Raw genomic sequence first — 21330 nt, 5'->3', positions numbered from 1 at the left:
AATTCTATATATAAAGTATATACAGAGACCTAACCATTTAGTTTTCATAGTACATACTAAATTCATAAAAGCCACAAAATAATTGACAGTGCAAATGCAAAAACATCCCGTAACAATTTCTTTTAAAATAAAAAGTGAATCTTGCTCAGACGGACCCCAGGAGGAAAAATACTAGCAGTAGACTAAAATATGCAAAATACATCATTATGGGCAGTAGTCTACGTAGCAGCATACATGATATCAAATGTGCAAGTCCGTAAATTCTATACCAATTCCATTAACCCTTTGATCCTTTAGGGAGCCAACTAACTAGGGAGGTGTAATTCAGATTGTATCATTAAATTCTATGACATCATCGAATATATAAAAAAGGACCCTGCAATTCTAATTATAATATGCAGTGAATATTGTTCACAAAGGACCCTTTTTAGCATACCACAGCCTACTTCTTCACATTAGTTATTATCTAAAATATATTTAAAAATTGTTTTTAAAAGATATACATTTTAAAACTCACTTATTCAGAGGGGTGGGCCAAAAGGACATTTCGGACCTCCTCGGCTGTGGCGATGTTATATTTTAAATACAATGGCCTCAGCAAACGACATTGTAATGGTTGTAATAGGGGACAGACAAAAAAGACATGATTTAATTCTGTACTCAGCTTCCACATAGGTGACAAAGTCTGTCCTACCTGGCTAATCCCTCCCACGCCTTTGTTATAATTCATAGGGGCAGCAGATACATCCTTAACAACAGGATAGTTAGACACACTCCATGAGGGAGATTCCATTCAGCATATGGTTGAGGTTGTTTATAAATACTACTCCCAGCTATTGTATCATTGCCCGAATGACCTAAGCACAAGGCAGATCTCTTTTACCACAGATTTCATAAATGGCCTTTTCAATTAGCAATTTCAAAGCTTGTTTTGATAAGGAGCCTAAGCTACTAAGCCTAATGCCAAATAAATCTGCTGCTTTCACATAATTTTTACCAACAACGCTTTTACCCTTCAGGCTTGCAAATATTTCCTGCCTTAGCACTGCCCATAAAGGGTTTTCAGCGCTGTTAAGTAAGGCATTACTCCAGCTCAAACATGCAGGTTCTATTCATGGAACCCTGAACCGAAATTCTGAATCTCTCCAATATCCATTACCACATGTATGTGGATTATACCCAACTGTACCTAAAAATATCATCTCCGGATGACATCCTAAATGTGCATGCAAAGGGCTGAATGCATTGCCTTATGGTTGTGTTAGTGAGAACTCCAATATTTAACGGTGTGTGCAACGACCTCAATCAGCACTAGACACATAACAGTTGTGCCTGTTTGGTGTGAATGAATATTTAGGTGCTTCTGTCACAGTCTGACTGGGTGTTTCAGTGTCTGTCTGCCTTTCTACTAGGTCTTGGCAGTAAATTCTGTTGTGCTCGCAGAATTTGGGTAATTTTGCGTTCCGCGGAGAAAGCAGAATTGCCATAAATTCCGCAATCCGCAGCTTCGTGGAATTTCTTGCTTGTTTCCGCTTTCAAAATGCGTGTTCGCAAGATATTTCTCCCCGAGCACGCAAACAGCATGCGCGAACAGGAAAAAAAGCTTCACGAAAGGGCGGAACAAGCAATTCTGCGTGTTCGCGGAACTATGCGCATGCTCGCGGAGATTTTTTTACCATTACGCTGAGCTTTGCGTACCATGTCTACGCAAATTCTGCCCACCCCTACTTTCTACTTAGATATATGAGATTGAAGTCTGAGTGACAGGGTGGATGTATTACTGGACACGTGTATCTATTTGCGTTTATAGCTCAACGAGGCTTCGGCGCATATGTCTTATCTTTTAAGCAAAAAGCACACTGACCTATGACCTAACTAGAGCAATGTACATACTTTCTAGGAGTCTTGAAGGAGAAGGTTGGCCTAACAGTAAAACTGCATGTACAGACTCAAGTGTAGCAGGCCCATGGCAACTTCTCTGGATGGTAGACATGAAAGTGTCAGTTTTTCTGCAGATATCGGAATGAGTGTCTCAGTCCCTGTGTGGAGGTCTGATTTCATATGTATGTATGTTTTTTTGGTATATGATTGCGTCTCTTTGTGACATCTGTGGTTCTCTTAAAGTGTCCAAGGGGTTGCATACATTGCCCCCTGGGTGTGTTAATGAGAACTGATTTATTTAACAGTGTGCGCAACCGCCTCTATTAGCACTAGATACATAACAGTTTTGCATGTGTGGTGTGAGTGAATGTTTAGGTGCTTCAGTCACAGTCTGACTGGCTGTTTCAGTGTCAGTCTGCTTTTCTACTTAGGTATGAGAGACTGAAGTCTGGGTGGCAGGCTGGATGTATAATTGGGCACATGGCTCTTTATGAGCGCATATAGCTCACTGAAACGTCAGAGTACATGTCTTACCTTTAAGCACATAGCACCCTGCCATATTGCCTAGCTACAGTCTACCTTAGTGGTGAGTTACATGTGTTAGAAGAGCAGTTTATGCCTTCTCTAGGAGTTTTAAATGAGAAGACAGCACTAGCAGTAAAACTGCTCAAGGCTCAAGTGTAGCTGACCCAACTGATTTTTAATGACCTCCTCTACCATTTATCTAAGGTTCCCAATGTTCCTTATTGTAAAAATTGCATTCCTACCCATTGATTACACTTCATCCGACCCGAGTAAGAGATTCCGGCACGAGCTGGAGATTCTGGCCTGGGTGCGGAGATTCCGGCCAAGAGAGATTCTGGCCCGACTGCGGACATAATGATATGACTCATAAATGACCTCTGTGAATATCAAAAGTCGTACACTTTTGTCTTAGGTTGACTTTGTAAATCTAGCGCTACATGTTTAACTGTACCTAGCAGTCTCATTCTACACATGTGACTCAGTACAAGTTTAAAGAACATATCTCACCATGTAAACATATACGAACCTGTTCTGTAATTTAGCTATAACTATGCTATAGACTATCTAATACATAGCTTCCAAGTTTTACAAGTTCATGATTCATATTCATCTACAGTGCATGTTTTCCTCTTTCAATTCTGAGTGTTCTAGTCATATTTTAATATTGAATAAGTTTGAACTATAAGTCGCAGAAGTCAAAGAACATTTTTTTTGAGTGTCACATCATGTATACTTTCACATTTCCTAATGCATTATTAGGTATAACTTTATCCATTAGCGTGCAGTGTTTTTTTCAACCATTAAGAAAAGGGAGTAAAGCAGCACAAGTACAATATGCAGCTCCATGTCAGCACATTGTGAACTAACTTCCCACAGACCACTTTGCACCTGAGAGAAACTGTGTGTTAGTCACCTATTACTAGATATGTAAAAACACTCACACTACAAGTTATAGATCATCTCATGCACTTTCAATACTTTTCTATATATTTCATACTCTCTTTTAACAATCTCAAATATACATATACCTTTAAAATCATCATTTTTTCCCAAAAATTAAATGTGATTCACATACTAGAAGACTGAGTTTGTTGACGAAATCATTTCTCTGGCTGTTAGTGGACAGATTTAGTAGTCTCGGGATTTGTGAAAGCTTAGGATAAGAACAGTACACCACTCTCATTCAAAGCAACCATAAATGGAAAGCTTTTGAACTTTGCACTGTCTGATATTCCGGGAGCCAGCAAACAAAAACATACCTTTCAGACTTTACTGCAATAAGCCCACTTCTGTATAAGTTAAGTCTTTCACTCATTTTTACAAAGGGGTCCCAAATGGATGCCTGCCTGTGTATAATTCGACCTCATCTTGATTATAAAAAAAAAGGAGAATTCAAAAAACATATTTAGCTTCATAGTTTTACGGCTTTAACTGTATCCTACAATTGATTAGGAACGCCTCACTAGGAAATGGAATCCTTGTTATTGTACAATGTGTCTAAACACCTCCAATTTGAAAATACGGTGATCTGTCTGTTTAGCACCCTTCCCCAATACACTTCTAGCACAGTCTCCATAGCAACCCATTAACACCAGAAGGTCACAAGTTCACATCACATTCTGGAAGGGCCAAACTTGTTACAAAATGAGCTGCAGCAGGTGTTGTTTACTGTACAGAATGAAAAGCATATCCAAGTCTCTATTACAATGTTTTATTTTTTCCAGAGCCAATCATACATCTAGTTACAGTCCTCTCAACACACTACCTAATTTTATTTACCTACATGTTCACAGCATCAAATCAAATATATTTTTGTAAACCTGGAGAACACCTCCATTGTAACTGCCTTTCATTTTGAAAACTGCCTCATTCAATTCCAGCCTTCTCCTGGCTGCTACTGCTGCTTCATTGATTTTATTTTTTTTATTATGATTTGGAGCTCCTAAGTGTTCCACATTAAAATATACAAATAAAAAAGCTCTGACTTGAACAAATCATCCCGAGCTATAATAACAGTAACAAAATAAAATACATGTAAAACCATGAATTCATCAGTTTTGTTAAGCAAAACGAGATACAAGCAGCTTACTAAAACTAAATGTGCATTTACACAGATATTAGACCAATGTCACCATTGTACTTAAATACTGATAGGACAGTTTGGGTCGAACTGTACTGTTAAAGACTCTAAAAACTGTAACTTCACTATACAGAGTCTTAAAATTCTATTTATTAGGTGTACACAGAGACCTAACTGTTTAGTTTTCATAGTACATATTAAAATTCATAAAACGCTCAAGATAATTGACAGTGCAAATGCAAAAACATCCTGTAACAATTTCTTTTAAAATAAAAAGTGAATCTTGCTCAGACGGACCCCAGGAAAAATACAAGCAGTAGACTAAAAGATGCAAAATACATTCATTATGCGAAACAGTCTACGTAGCAGCATACTAAATGTGCAAGTGCGTAAGTTCTATACCAATTCCATTAACCCTTTGATCCTTTAGGGAGCCAACTAACTAGGGAGGTGTAATTTAGATTGTATCATTAAATTCTATGACATCATCTAATATATAATATGAGGACCCTGCAATTCTAATTATAATATGTAGTGAATATTGTCCACAAAGGACCCTTTTTAGCACACCACAGCCTACTTCTTCACATTAGTTCTTATCTAAAATATATTTAAATATTGTTTTAAAAAGATATACATTTTAAAACTCACGTATTCAGAGGGGTGGGCCAAAAGGAAATTTCGGACCTCCTCGGCTGTGGCGATGTTATATTTTAAATACAATGGCCTCAGCAAACGACATTGTAATGGTTGCAATAGGGGACTGACAAATAAGACATGATTTAATTCCTGTACCCTGCTTCCACATAGGTGACAAAGTCTGTCCTGCCTACCTAATCCCTCCCACGCCTCTGTTATAATTCGTAGGGGCATCCTTAACAACGGGATAGTGCTGCACACTCCATGAGGGAGATTCCATACAGCATATGGTTAAGGTTGTTTATAAATACTACTCCCAGCTATTGTATCATTGCCCGAATGTCATAAGCACAAGGTAGTATCTCTTTTACGACTGACTTCATAGATGGTCTTTTTAATTAGCAATTTCAAAGCCTGTTATGGTAAGGAGCCTAAGGTACTAAGCCCAATACCAAATAAATCTGCTGCTTTCACATAATTTTTACCAACAACGCTTTTCCCCTTCAGGCTTGAAATTTTTTCCTGCCTTAGCGCTGCCCATAAAGGGTTTGCTGTGCTGTTAAGTACGGCATCACTCTAACTCAAACATGCAGCCATGGGAAACACAAAGGTCGAGAGGAGCCCGAATTCAAGCCTGATCTCTGCTATGGGGGCTGCTCTATTCAAATTACAGATCTGGCGCCAAATATGCCCCTCTACCTTCTCAAAATAAACCCACTGCTGTTCGACAACTAGTTCTACTAAGCCCAATGCCAAATATATCTGCTGCTTTCACAAAATTCCTAACAACAACGCTTTTTCCCTTCAGGCATGCAAATAATTCCTGTCTTAGCGCTGCCCATAAAGGGTTTTCAGCACTGTTAAGTAAGGCATTACTCCAGCTGAAACATGCAAGTTCTAATCATGGAACCCTTAACCAAAATTCTGAAACTCTCCAATATCCATTACCACATGTATGTGGATGATACCCAACTATACCTAAAAATATAATCCCAGGATGACATCCGCCTACTCAACACAATTTTACAAAAAACTCACATCTGGCTGACAAAAAACCACCTCAAACTTAATGCGCTCAAAACAGACTTTCTCCTAATCTCCCCACCACAAGGACATGGTGACATAGTAAACTGTATGAAACACTTAACAGCCTTCAAATACAAACCTCACATTATCGATTCCACAAGATCACTGGGAATAATACTCAACAAGAATCTCAACTTGAGGGAACAGATCAGCACAGCCAGCAGAGGAGCTAACTTCCATACGAGTATTCTCAGAAAACTAAAACCGTTCCTCAATGACAACGACCTAAAAACAGCTGTTCAAGCCCTAGTTATACCAAGAATAAACTATGGGAATACAACCAACCCTATGTGGCTTGCCGAGATCCAGTCTGGCTCCTTTAAGAGCTTCACTCAACGCGGCTGCAAGACTCTTCACTGGCTCGAAAAAGAACAACCACATCACCCCTGATCTAAAGAAACTGAATTGGCTCCCTTATGATGCAAGAGCAGAGCTAAAAAATGTATGCATGACACATAAAGCCCTGCACTTCAACACACCAAAGTATCTAGCCAATAAACTGGAATTATCAGGCAATAGCAGAACTTTGAGAAACACTGACACCCTGCTATTATAACCACAAAAATGAAGTGAAAAGAAAACCTACACACGCAACTTCTCTGGCCTAGCACCTAGGATCTCAAACGTCCTGCCCCCGGCAATCAGAATGAACCCCTCCACCACCTCCTTCAAAAAAGAAGTCCAACTAATTCTAATGAATAAAACTCTCACCTGATCCCAGCCCTGTTGCGAGTTGATACCAACCAGAAGCTGCTCACTTACCAGGATGCATGAGGAACTCTAAGCGAGAATGACTAACACACTCCTGACCTTCAACGAGAAACTACAACTAATACGATCTCATGTTAGCTACTCATGTCTATGTGACTAGCGCTCAACTTTTCTTTTGATGTAACTTTTGTAAAGCGCTCTGATACCCTCATTGGGTTTTGTCCGCACTATTTAAAACTTTATGAAAAAATAAATAAATAAATATCGCTGAAAATACAAGATTTGAAAAAAATATTATTGTCTCTGGGTGCTCGTGGAAGACAATTTCTATGGAATAGAATCTAGAGAATGCTAAATTGATTCTGGAATTTACTGACCTCTGCTGGTCGTTTTCTATCAAGAAAGTTAAATAGAGGCAGTTGCCAGAAAAATTTTAAAAAGGAAAGTCCCTCAGCAGAAAGCAATTCTGGTATTTTACTGACCTCTACTGGTTGTTTTCTTATCAAGACAGTTAAATACAGGTAGTTGAACAAGCAGAAAGCAATTCTGGTATTTTACTGACCTCTACTAGTCATTTTCTATCAAGACAGTTAAGTTAAATAGAGGCAGCTGAACAGAAAAAAAAGAGAGATAGTACACCCAACACATGATCAGAATGGGTAGTGGATTTCTCAAGCAAGGTTAAAATTGACAAAAGGATCCATTCTAATGCATAGATGCATCCACATTTTACCTTCCTTCGCCATTTTCATTAGCATCCTCATTCAGTGTGTGCCAAACATCTTGTACCCTTTCATTTGAGGTGGCTTCCAAATTCGATAATCCCAATGATCGCACAAGTGAATCCCTCGAAGGAGTACTACTGTACACAGCTAGCATGTAAGGACAGCTAAAAAGATAATCGGGCAACAGCCTCAGAGCTGATTCTGGGGCACACACTCCATTTTTAGTTTAGCCTCCTTTCTTGATTTTTTTCCATATGTATGGCAATGTCCAGGAGTGAAAAATCCTCCAAATCCTCATGGTCAAAACTGCAATTATTGATCTGGGTCACTCATGGGCTCACTTTAACTGGCCAGGGTGGTGGGTCTATGACTTTCAAGGGGCTAGTTATAGGAGGCAAGATTGTATGTTTCATTGCAACAACAGGTTCAGATGACGGCTTAACATCAACAGCTACATTTGACTCATGCTTAACCTTGTCATCATCCAAGTCCATATCCATTTCCATTTTGGTCGTTTAAACTTTTGTAAATAAAACACATTCATCCATTTCCATTCCAGTTTCAGTTCCAGTAGTTCCAGCTTCTGATGATAAAATACGATCATCAGTGGCCTGAGTTAGAGGGATTGGTACAAGTGTGTTCAATTTGGAGAACTTGAGATGATGCAAGACTGTCAACTCGGGGAGAGCAGTACTTATGCTTACTATGTCCGCATCAGGAGCCCCTGGAGCCATTCCTCATTCCTTATTCTTTAGCGTTGAATTTGTCAAACCCTTCTTGAACACGGACAACACGGAGGGGTGAGATTTCAGGTGGGACAGGCAAGCTCTGTGCTTCTTCTGCCTGATGGTCTTTATCAGTGTTGGAGAACTGAAGTGGTTAGAGGTAACTCCTGATAAGCCAGGGAGAAACCCTTGTGATTCTGTGAGGGACTCTGAGGGCGTGATTAGGCGACCACAGCATTAGCACCTGGAGGGTATCTTGTTAATCTACCAAAGATGACACACCTCTCGTGATCTGCACTGTTGCAGTATAATCTTCCGCCGCCACTCTCCACCACAGGTCACGAGTCTCTAGGTTGCTGTATTCTCTGCCTGGCTCCTCCTCTGCCTGGCTCCTCTTCGGCTCCAGTCCAGGCTGCCACACACTCCCATTCTCCCATGTGAATGCAGCTTGGTCCTCCCTTTGTGCTCCTAGGTCGTGTGGTGTAGTGCAGGTAAATAATCACTTTAACACTGGGGGTGAATGTATGCAAATAGGGCCACCTCGTGCTCTGCAAGCTGTGCCCGGATCTATCCGAGCTGCCTCCTCAGGACCCCAGGGCCAATCTCAGCAGCTGCTCACTCTCTGCGACTGCACTTGCGGTCCCTGGCACTAGGGTGAATCTGAGAAGAGTGTTTGTGTTCATTGTAAGTATGTGACAGCTACAGATATGACCGGATGCAGAGTTTCAGGTTGATGACAGATATGACCGGATGCAGAGTTTCAGGTTGATGAGAAACACCCTGTTGCCTTCATCTGTGAAGTAAACTCCATCACTTCTATAGATCTCATGCATGTCAAAACACAGGTTGTTGTTGTAGATAGAGCCAATGTTATGGTCTATGAGGAAATTGTGTGTATCAAATCCTAGGCAATAACATAACAGTGAGAGGGACAAGGTTACAAGGTAGAATAACATATAATCAAACAGTCTGTCAGAAAAGATTCTTATTTATTAAACAAACATCATAAAACCGACAGGGCATATGTCACATAATACTCATCAATGAATGTATTCTTTAATTAAAAAACATATAGTGGTTTACAGATAATACAAATTAACAACCATAACAATAAAATAAAAAGACAATTGTCTTTTTATTTTATTGTTATGGTTGTTAATTTGTATTATCTGTAAACCACTATATGTTTTTTAATTAAAGAATACATTCATTGATGAGTATTATGTGACATATGCCCTGTGTTACAAGATAGAATAACATATAATCAAACAGTCTGTCAGAAAAGATTCTTATTTATTAAACAAACATCATAAAACCGACAGGGCATATGTCACATAATACTCATCAATGAATGTCTTCATATCTGTACCTGTCACATACTTACAATGAACACAAACACTCTTCCCAGATTCACCCTAGTGCCCAAAATGTTGTTCATTTTCTTTATAAATATCTATTTTAAAATGTTCTAAATATTTACAACGACATTGAGATGTTCGCGATTATGTCACTTAATCGAAAAACAAAAGCAGACATTCACTAGCCACCAGCACATTAAAGATTCTTCACTATAAATAAGGAACTCTATAAAAACATGTATTACTCTCTCGGAGTGTCTATGAGTGCGTGTATCAGACTTTGAATGAGTGTGACACGAAGCATAACTTTCTCAGAAGCTTTGTCAAGGGGTCTGTGAGAGTTTGACTGGGTCTATGAGACCTTGTGAGTGAAAGTGTGAGTAGGTGCATGAGTCTCTGACTAGCTGTTTTGAGTGGGTGCCTGAGTCTCTGAGTGCATCTGTGAGTGGCTGCGTGAGTGTCTGTGGGGGTTTGACTCGGAGCATGAGTTTCTCAGTGTGTCTTTGAGTAGGCATGCATGTGCCTGAGTGGATCTGTGAGTGAGTTCATGAGTCTCTCAGTGGGTATTTGAGTGCATGCATTAGTGCCTGCGTGGATCCGTAAGTGTGTGTATGAGTGTCTCAATATGTGTTTAAGAGGGAGCATGAGACAATCAGTGGGTCTGTGAGTGTGTGAGTGGGTGCATGGATGTCTCAGTGATGTGTGAGAGGATGTGTCAGTGGACTTGTGATTGAATGCATGAGTTTCTGAGTGGGTCTGTGAGTGAGTGCATGAGTCTATGAGTGGGTCTGTGAGTACATTGATAAGTCTTGAGTTGTTCAGTGAGTGGGTGCATGAGTGTCTGATTGGGAGTGCGAATAGGTGCTTGGATGTGTCAGTGGATATGTGAGTCGGTGCATGGGTGTCTCAGTGAAGATGTGAGTCGGTGCGCAAGAATCAGAGGGTGTCCATGAGTGCATGCATTAGTGTCTGAATTAGTCTCTGAATATTTAGTTTTATCTATCTTTAAATTCGGGACATCATCGTGACGTACACGCTGGTTGCTGCAACGACTTTGCAAATATTGCACGTAAAAAAATGTTTTCAGCATATTATATCCATCAGCAGTTGCTCAAACACCCCTATATCTGACAACTAGGGTCAGGGTATCTCTAACCCCTTATACTACTATGGATTTTAATATTTCATCCCAGAGGACCTTTCCCTGATGCATAAAATAACAGCCGCAATGTTCAGGTTGTGACCAGCTAATCACAGCATTCCTGCGTGGTTTTGCGACTTTGCTGTCATCGTCACAAAGTCGTCGAAGCCTCAAATATACCAATTTGGACTTCTGTTAATCCTTCACAAGTACTGAACGGATTTCACCAAATAACTGAAAGCATGATCTGAGTAACCTAATCTACCTTTCTGCCACAATTTGTGTAGTTCCGTCCAGTGATTCGGGCTACAGTTTCACCTAAAGGTCGAACGGGAATTGATATGGAAAAACACACTTTTTTTAACCCCTCCCTTTTTCTCAGACCCCACTGGATGAATCGCCCCGAAAAATTCCATGCACTACAAGATTCACTGGGGCACTTTTTCTGCATAATTTCGTGAAGATTCCTCAAATGACGCTAAAGATATAGGCAAGCCGATACATTATTTTTCTATGGAAACAGTCTTAACCACCAGTAGGCAATATATGTACACATATATATATATCTTTATATACTGGAACTGGTGAGTCAATTTTGTGACTACTATCTACAACCACTGGTTCAAGCAACACCGTCATTTCTAAAAGATATCAAGGTAGTAATAAACCTGATTGCCAACATGGAGAATCCGCAGGAGATCACCATCCTAATGACGCTTGATGTAGAGGCTTTGTACACGAACATCCCTCAAGACGCCGCAATAGAGGTGATTGAAACCTCTTTAAGAAGAGCCACTCTACGGACCTCTACACCTGTGGACTTCATAATCGAGTGTACCTCACTAGCTCTGAAAAACAACTTCCTCATTTGCAAAACTCAGATGTACCATAAATACAAGAGACTTCAATGGGGAGTACCTTTGCTCCCAGTCAGGCCTGCTTATCAATGGCCAATTTTGAATCAAAGCACATACTCTCCCCCTACAATCCATTTCAGAAAAACATCATCTCCTGGAAGAGCTATACAGATGACATCGTCATCCTTTGGAAAAGAGAAAAGAACAGCTGTGGGGAGTTTGGGAATTGGACCAACTTCATTGACCCTTTTTTACGTTTCACAAGGTCGATCTCCGACAAAGAGATTCCATTTCTAGACCTTCTAATCTGCCTTACTCAAGGCCAAATACACACAAGAACATACAAAAAAACACTGACTGTAATAGCCTATTGGCTTTTGACAGTCACCACCCAAAAGTTCCCCTATGTCCAGTACCTATGTCTTCAGAAGAACTGCAGTACCCTTGGAGACCTCAGTAAGAACTTACTAGAAAGAAATTACCCTCAAAAAGTAATGAGGAAGGCTGGAAACAGAGCCGCAATAACAACCGAGAGGCTCTACTGGAGAACGTGATCTGCCCAAAGGAAGACATAATGACATGTGTAACCACATTCACCCCTCTATCTAACTAGGTGAAAAACATTGTTATGAAACATTGGAGAATCCTTAATAGAAGTGAGTTGGAGCTAGAGCGCCCACGCTTGGCTTTCAAGAGAACATCTAATTTGAAGTATCAGCTAGTGCACACAAGGCCATGGGCTGAGAAGTACACAACCTAAACCACCCTATGGAACTTACCCCCTGTAAGCAGACTTTATCCCTGTGGGAACTGCACTGCATGTAGTTCAACTGAACACTCTAAGACATTCGGACTAGGTGAATTTTCAGGGACACAAAAACAATATACTAATTGCAGTACTAAGAATTACATCATAATATACCCGTGTCATATGTTCTATGTAGGGAATACAACCAGGCCAGTCAAAATAAGAATAGGGGAACACAAGAGTACCATAAAATGTGGACGCAATGCCACAAAGATGGGCAACTACTTCAATGAATTGAGACACTCCACTGAAGACTTGAAGTGGACGATTTGGGAAGCAAACCCTACTTGGGACCCCACCACACTATTGAGACGAGAACAATGATGGGTGGTCCGTCTCCACACTAATCACAATGGTCTAAAGAAAGAAATTCCCTGAATCGAAGTATAGATACATCAGTTTGGTCCCTACCTCTAAATCGCTCAATGAAAGTGTACACTGGTTAACAATTACACCAAAGCCACATGATCAACGTTTGTTGATCGGGATCTACCCACCAGACGGGCTCAGGGTTACTAACTATTATTTATACAATTTATACATTGTTATATAAGTAGAAACTTAACCTACCCATAAGCCAGACACATTAGGACGTAACCATAACATCATGTGCCCAGTGGACGCATCCACAATACGGCCCTGGCATGTCCTCTTGCCAGGGAATATACACATACCTTTCCATTTTGGAATCAATATGGAGTGCCATTGTGTCAAATATAATAATACCCTCTGATAGAGGTGTAGTAACTCGCTGTGTACTTTTGTCAAAAGCAACATAGAAATTGATTTCGTGATTAGGGATGTATTCATAGCATACACATTCACTTCCAGCTTGTTTCTGATATATCGCTGATATTCAACAACCAGACAACAGCTAGTGTCTACTCCAAAATTTCCGCCAGACAGGCGCACTGAAACACTTCCGGGTCTCTCTCAGCTGACCGGCCAGATGCTGCCGAAGAGAAGCCATTCATAACAAGTATCTCCACCACCCCGCAGAACCTTTTGGGAGAGTGGAGGAGCAAAGTAGGTGCAGCAAGCGGCTCACACTCAAAAACTGTGAGGACTGGGCCAGACATCAATTTAACAAAACACTAAACTGAGTCAACTGTTTACGCTCAGCCTCAAACATATTTGGAAGGTAAATTTACTGGCTCCATCTGTCCCCGTTTTTTAGTTGAGCATGCCAGTACTCGGCACTTCTGCTTTATCCCTTGGGGCACTATAGCATCCCATTTTAGGTAAGGCGGTTCTTCTCTTATATCAACGTCATGAGATTCGGGAAATATGACTAGTCTCCCACTCTAAACACGCTGCAATTACATTTATTTATTTTCTCACTCACTGAGGTGGCATGTGTCTATCACTGCCAATCTGTTATTTACTTGTCGACATTTGTGAATCTGCACAGAACATCTGCTAAACGACAAGGGCTGGCATGGCATCGGATTAGACACCATGAAAAGATACAATGGCAAATCTAATGCTTGTGACATCACGTGCCAGTAGATTTTATATATGTTGTACATGTATATGTTTGTCTATCTATGTCTGGCGGCAACTTCAGCTCAAGACACACACATTGATCCACGATATGGGACATTCTAGTTAATAATAAGGTCTTATGCCAGAAACATGATAACTATGTTGTTATTGCTTTATGTATTGTTTTACTTGTTTCTAACTAGGTTGGCCATCCAATGACAAGACAAGTAGGGACAACTGTTAGGGTACTACTTTTTGACACAAGTGTGGGGTAGGAAACTCGCCAATATTTGATGTCCTGAAGAAGCACCATGGATCTTTCTCGACCACCTGGGTCACAAAATATGTCGACCAAAGTTTGACCCTAACAGGGGTAACAAATCAGAGTATGAGGGTACAATATAACCCCTCAAGTAGCACTAATCTATGAGTTTTTTAACCTAACAGGGGAGACCATATATTAAAGGTTTAGGCGATAGCCCCTAATCAGTTTTACCTCACTTCACAGCACACTCAACCCCACCCCACTAAGACATCACTTGCATTCATCAAACAGCATAAACCAAATATCTCTGCTACAGTGACCCTTCAGGGGACCCGTAGGGCATTGCAGCGCTCCCCCAATGAGGAGCAATCTTCCTATGATGAAGCATGACATCCCTAAGGATGTGTTAGGGCAACATGAAACAGTCTCGTTGACTGTCCCTCACAATCAGTTCAATTTCTAGAGATTTCTTCTTTCCTTCCTCTTTAGGAACAGCGACCCCTACCTTTGCATTTATAAATAAATAAATAACCAAGAGGCAGGCACTAATAGGTAGGCCTGCGATTTCCACAGGAAAAGCATTATTTGGTTTGCCAATAACTTTGGCACCCTTTGTCTAATTACCTTACATATCACATCATTTATCACATGTTCTATAACATCATTGATATATCACTGCAACTTTTGAAATGTAATCATTGATGACAAAGCAGAATAGTGCTACAGCAGAAATGGTTTACATAATTACATTGAATTTGGCAGAATGTTAGATCTTTACCTAGAAAGTGCGCTTTTTAGGAGGAGTGTAACTGAACAACCTTTTATTTACTTTAGTATACTTCTCTTGTGGGAATTCTTGCTTGCTAGTGGTCAGTCCTGCCTCTTTGTCCCTCCTTTTCTCTGCTGTTCCTCCCACGGGAGCAGGGACTAAGTACTGTCTCATTCCGCTTATTGGTGTTTATCTGTTCTTTGAAATACTATTTTTGCTTGGTTTCCTGCTCTGGTACTGCCTGCCAGTGTTCAGCTGTGGCACCATAGCTGCTTACATTTAAATATAGCATTCCTCCCTCTCACCTCCCCTAAATGCCACAGTTGTGTTAGTGCTAGTGTTAGTGCCTCCTGCTCTATTGCTTTTGTTTTAGTATTTTTGCAATTTTTGATGTCGACTGTCAGTTGGGCTTCTTTTGGTAAGATGTTGTTTCGTTTTGGGCTGCCTTTTAAGGGGTATTGAGCTTGCTTTTATTATTGTTGTTTACAAGCTTGTCGTTGGTGTTTGGCCATTGTTGTTGCTTGTTTATGTAAAATGTTTTTGCACTTAGGCCATTGGTCTGTAAACAACGAAGCACTACCAAATGATGATGCTTTATTACAATAAAAAATTGTCCACCTCATATCCATTAAATCCATTAAAGCTAGTTGAGGTGCAGAGGTTTGCCGTTCTAGAAAAGAAGGTCTAAAATGTTTGGGGAGCACTGCTATAAGGTGATATTTGCATATCTAATGACTGGGCAAAACCTCGCTAAGACCTGCTGATGGTGAATTGGTACTTCGGTAAGCAGCAAGTATTGTCTCATGTTCTGAGCATGTGCTGCAAATTATGCAAATAAAAGCTGGTCACTATGCAAGCTGATTGCTCCTGATCACAGGGGAAAGGGGAGCTTGATCACTCGGAACTCGTCCTTTGTTTAAGAACAACTCAACCATCTTTCATCTAGAAGATACAACCGCATTTAGTAGAGAAATGTTGCAGAGGCATTCAGATAAGGTGAGCAAATTTGTGTTTGGGTTTGTGTTAATTTTTTCGGTATACTTTAGATTCTCTTTCAGAATGTTTAACCCATGTTTGAAATTAGTCTCCTGCATGAACTAATATGCATTCTACACAAAAACCACTAACGTGTTTTGAACTACTGTATTGCATGTCTGTAGTATGAAAAACAGCTCTCCAAACCCACGCTGAGAAAATGCAGGGCTAGTTCCAGTTCAGGCACATGGTTAATTGTCCTTGTGAACAAATGCACATATAAGACATGCTATGATTTACCAGTTAGCAGCCTTGTATGAATACTCTGAACAGTTCCATAAGTTTTCCCTTTGGAGCAGCCAAATTAGGGTTGTCTCCTTTCTAAGGGAAAAATACCACCAGTTTCAACATCTTTAGAGGTTCACGCTCGAAATTCAGGTTGTGTAAAATAATCTGCATTACTATTTGAACTCACCATTCCGATTCTATTTGCTTCAAAATTTGTTTTTTGGAATGGTCTTAACACCATTGAATGTCTTTGTATGAGTTTACACACTGTCATTGTCAAGTCAAGACAAAAAAAGCTTTATTTAGACCGTACGGCCATAAAAGCAGATAATAAAAGGCAATACAATACGTTTTAGATAAAAAGAAAAAAACATTAAAATATATCATTCTAAAATGTGTGTACAATAGTGCTGTATTAAAAAATAGTACATATCTAATCTGTGCAGTTTTCTAATTCATTCTTAAATGTGCTCCCTCACAGCAACACTCGGTACTATGCTTGGATACAAGACAATGATCAACAGAGGTTATGTATTCTACCTTGAGTGCGGGAGGGATTAAAGTAACGCATATTTAAACAGATAGCCAATTCATTAGTATATAAAACTCCAATCAGTTGTTAAAAAAGCTTTTGACTTTATCTAATAGATATATGTAACAGTACTTAAAAGCTGTGTTTACACACTGTTATTGTTGTTTCACATGTATACTAGATAAGTGGAGAATAAATACCTAGTTTCAAGCTATCACCTTTGGGAATCGAAAGCACCAAACTGGTGGGTGGTTCTTTGATGGCAAAAAAATTGAAACAGGGACATCGTACAAATAGTTGGGCATCTACATGGATTCCAAGGACTCTTTTGTGAAACAGAAAGAAGCGGTCAAAGCAAAAGCATTGTCCCTCGAAGGAGCATCAATAAAACTTTCGAAACAGTTACTTGGCCTTAGCTTATCCCTCCTCCTGACAGTCATGAAGGGAAAGGTTACAAACTGTTTAACCTACGGTCAAGAAATAATGCTGGGGACCAATTAGTTAATGCTGAATAAAACCACAACTAGAATCTTTAAATGAGCCTGGCACCTTCTGAAATCAGCATCACCAGCTCAGATCAGGCTCAAGTTTGGCCTTCTGAACCATGAAGGTGTCGGAGCAGGTGCATTCATCAAGTAAGGTCATAGACTGTGTAACTCAAGGGAAGGAAGCCTGGAGGCCAAGTTGTGGCAAGAAATATCAGCAGGGCAATCCAGTCAAAAACACCGACGTTACCTTGAACACTCATTGAAATTGCTCGATGTTGTGGATTATTGGGGTACCAATTCGCCCCAGCAGGTACTAAAACTGTGGTCTTTCCATCGGGACAAGGCACAGTTGTCTAAAAGAAAACACGCCTGATTTATAATTGTAGAGCTCAAACCCAGACCATAGGCCCCATATCTTTCGAGCACTTATGCAGCCGTCTGGAAGAAAAGATTTATGGCACTAAGGATGGGCGAATGGCCCTTTTTAAAACACTTACCAGCATGGCGTCGCTTAAACGAGGACATTAATTGTAGGGGCTGCGATCATCACTTAGAAACAATCGAGCATGTGGTATGTGTTTGTCCCGCATTGCTGCGGGGCGAATGGATCAACTATGGCATTCGATCATGCCGGCAAGCCATTACATCAGCAATGATTCCCAACAACGTAATGCTCAATGTTCGGTTTACAATTTTTTTTAACTATAAAAAAACGTAACTCTGTAGGTTTACAGCAACCATCATCATAATCTGTGATTCTATGACCAAACTGGGTCCTCTGTGTTCTTGATCAAACTTCAAGACTCTTATTGCTGGTGCCTTTTGCTTGTATTACTGTTAAGGGTGGCTTTCACACCCACCAACAAAGCCATCATGTTTTAACCGTTTTTTGCTCACTTAAAAAAAAAACATACATATATATATATATGTATATATATTACCTACTGGCGGTCGCCAGTAGGTATATATAGTTAGGATTTTTTCTCTATGGGATTTTTGAAAATTCTATGTCTAATAACTTTGGCGTTTGTGGATGGAATTGGCTGAGATTTTCAGGAAAATGGCACATTTTGTTTCTGAGCAGCCCTTGAAAATTTGGGGGGGTTTGTCAAGGGGGGGCCGAGAAAAAAGGGGGGTCCCAAAACGTGTTTTTAACATTGAGTTTTCCATAGGGCGGTTGGCCTCACTTTTAGCCCGAAGGGCTGAATGGATTTGCACGAAACTTGGCAAAATTGTAGGGACTGGTAGCCCGATGTGCCTTTTGTAGGTCTCAATATATGTGCTTCAGTGGATTTTGAGAAATTAACGTTCAAAAAAAGATATATATCTGTAACAGCGGACCGGGCAGCGCTCCAGTTCGCGTACTTTTCGCGCAACGGAGCTTTGTGAAGCGAAGCTGATTGGTTCTCCGGCGTCTGTAAACATTCCAAACAGTCCGTAGCGGCCGCCATCTTGTCTCTCGGTAGGATCGAGAGACAAGAGGAGGCCAAAGCGAAGGGGCAAATGACCATAAGGGGGCATAGTAGATTCTCGCTGACCCCCTAGGTTTGATGTGGAGGTTTTAAAAGGGCCCAGCGGGGCAAAAAAAAATAAAATAATAATAATCGAACGGCTGAATGGATTTGCACGAAACTTGGCAAAATTGTAGGGACTGGTAGCCCGATGTGCCTTTGCTAGGTCTCAATATATGTGCTCCAGTGGATTTTGAGAAATTAATGTTCAAAAAAAGATATATATCTGTAACAGCGCTCCGCTTCGGAGCTTTGCGAAGCTGATTGGTTCTTCGGCGTCTGTAAACATTCCAAACAGTCCGTAGCGGCCGCCATCTTGTCTCTCGGTAGGATCAAGAGACAAGAGGAGGCCAAAGCGAAGGGGCAAATGACCATAAGGGGGCATAGTAGGTCGTCCCTGACCCCCTAGGTTTGATGTGGAGGCTTTAAAAGGGTCTCGCAGGGCAAAAAAAATATATATCGTTTTTTTAGTTTTTTTGCGTGGAGTGCGCCCGGTTCGCGAACCGGGGAGCGTTCTGGGGAGCGTACTTTCTTGAAAATTAGTGAAAAAAGTTAGAGTAAAATAATAATTGTGAGTGATCAGATGTAGGGTAGCTCTGAGAAGAGCTTTTGGGTTTATGGTACATTTAGGTACTTATAAGTAGGTACCAATGCACAGTCTTAAATTCAAAATGAAAACTCTGTTGCCCTCATCTGAGAAGTGAACTCCATCTCCTCTGTAGATATCTTGCATGTAGTAACGCAAGTTATTGTTGTACAGGGAGCCCATTCCATGGTCTCTCATGTAAGCTGAAACAGATTTGTTTACATGCTTCCTCGACTTCTCAATTTGTGGACAAAATTGGTTTGACCACCTCCATTTCTGTCTTTGGCATATATTTGAATATACCAAGGCAGTCTGAGGAAAAAGTGCCATCAATTGCTCAAAGGTGTCCTTTAAAAGCATTTCCAGACCTACCCCAGTCAAAGTGCCCAAATCATTACCTCCACAGTGCACAATGAACAGGTCAGGTTTTGGCAAATGCATAAAGGTTTTCACCAATGGTATCAATTGGTGACATTTTAATCCTCTGTGGCCAAACCACTTAATTTCCACATCTTGTAAATTGAGGTTAGGTAAATTCCTGTTCTCAGCATACCTCTGAGCCCAATAGATGTAACTATGTCCAACAATCCAGACAGAAAACATGGTGAGAGAAGGTTCTCCTGCAGTCAGATGAAGTGTGGCAATGAAATGGCAGTTGAAAAAATAAGAGTTTAAAATGAAAAAAACTGTGGAGTTTCTGTGTTAATGAAGCAGTAACAGTGATTGGTGGATTTTGATTGCTGAAAACAGAAAGTTAGGGTGCATGGATGAGTTGTTTGAAAGATGTATTTTGAGTGGTGAAGAAAAAATCATTAAATGAAAGAATGCAGTGGATATGAGGTGCACTGAGAGTTCAGAGTTCAATTGCAACATTGTTGTGTGAACTTGCAAACACCAGAGGTCTTCCAAGACGTGGTTGCCATGCAGAAAAGGCATAAAATGGCAGAGGGGGGAAGGGTTTTCATTTGAAAAAAAGTGAGGGAAGAGTTTTGATTGGGTGACATGAGAGATATGTGTGAAGAATTACAGCATTTCTGTGCTTTTGATAGCTGCAGACTCTGGAGTGCATACCTTTTGCTCTGCTGAAGACAAATTGGTGTGTTTCTGAGACTGTTTTGAAACTCAAAGTATTTGCTAAGGTGAGAAAAGATTTCTTTAATTTAGATAGAAAATAGTGTGCTTTAAGGAGAAAATTATGAAGAAAGTTGTGTTTTTCAAATGTTGCTTTGTCTCAAGTGTTTTACAAATAGATTTTGTTTCTTTGAGAAATTGTAATTGGAGAAAATGTGAAGTATTAGTACTGACAGTGTTTTTATGTGCATAGGAGCTGTGGAGTGTTTTCAAATTATGACTTGTAAATCGTTTTTGAGAAAAAGCAATGGTTTTAATATTGATGACAAGGACATAATGGTGTCTGCTTCTTTATAAGGTAATTGAGAGTCTCTGATGTTATTTTTCCCATTTCAATGTAAGAAGTTTGTCTGTGGAGCAAATTGCTTGTAAATATGCTCCCACCTGTGCATGGCAAATTTAGATTTTGAATGTTTGCGTTACATAGGCATGTTAAAGGTGACTGAAACATGCTGCAAAGGCAATCAAAAAACGCTTTTATGTGTCTTAAGGACATTTTAAGTCATTTCCCCATGTGCAGTGTTTTCAAATTATGAGTTGAAAATCGTTTTTGAGGTAAAGGAATGTTTTCAAAATTTATGTGCGCCATATGCCCCCAAATTTCTTTTTCAGGGGTGCAGCAGGGTGTTCTTGAGACACCCCTGCACCCTCGGAAAAATTCGTAATTTGCGATGAGGTAATTGCTAATCGCAAATTGCACCTTCATTCCTATGGGCCTCCTGCTGCATGGAAATGAATGGGTAATTTGTAATTAGCAAATAGCT

The sequence above is a fragment of the Lissotriton helveticus genome, chromosome 8 (assembly GCF_964261635.1).
Source record: "Lissotriton helveticus chromosome 8, aLisHel1.1, whole genome shotgun sequence".
In the NCBI taxonomy this organism is placed as follows: domain Eukaryota; kingdom Metazoa; phylum Chordata; class Amphibia; order Caudata; family Salamandridae; genus Lissotriton; species Lissotriton helveticus.
Note: the sequence above shows the minus strand (reverse complement) of the source record.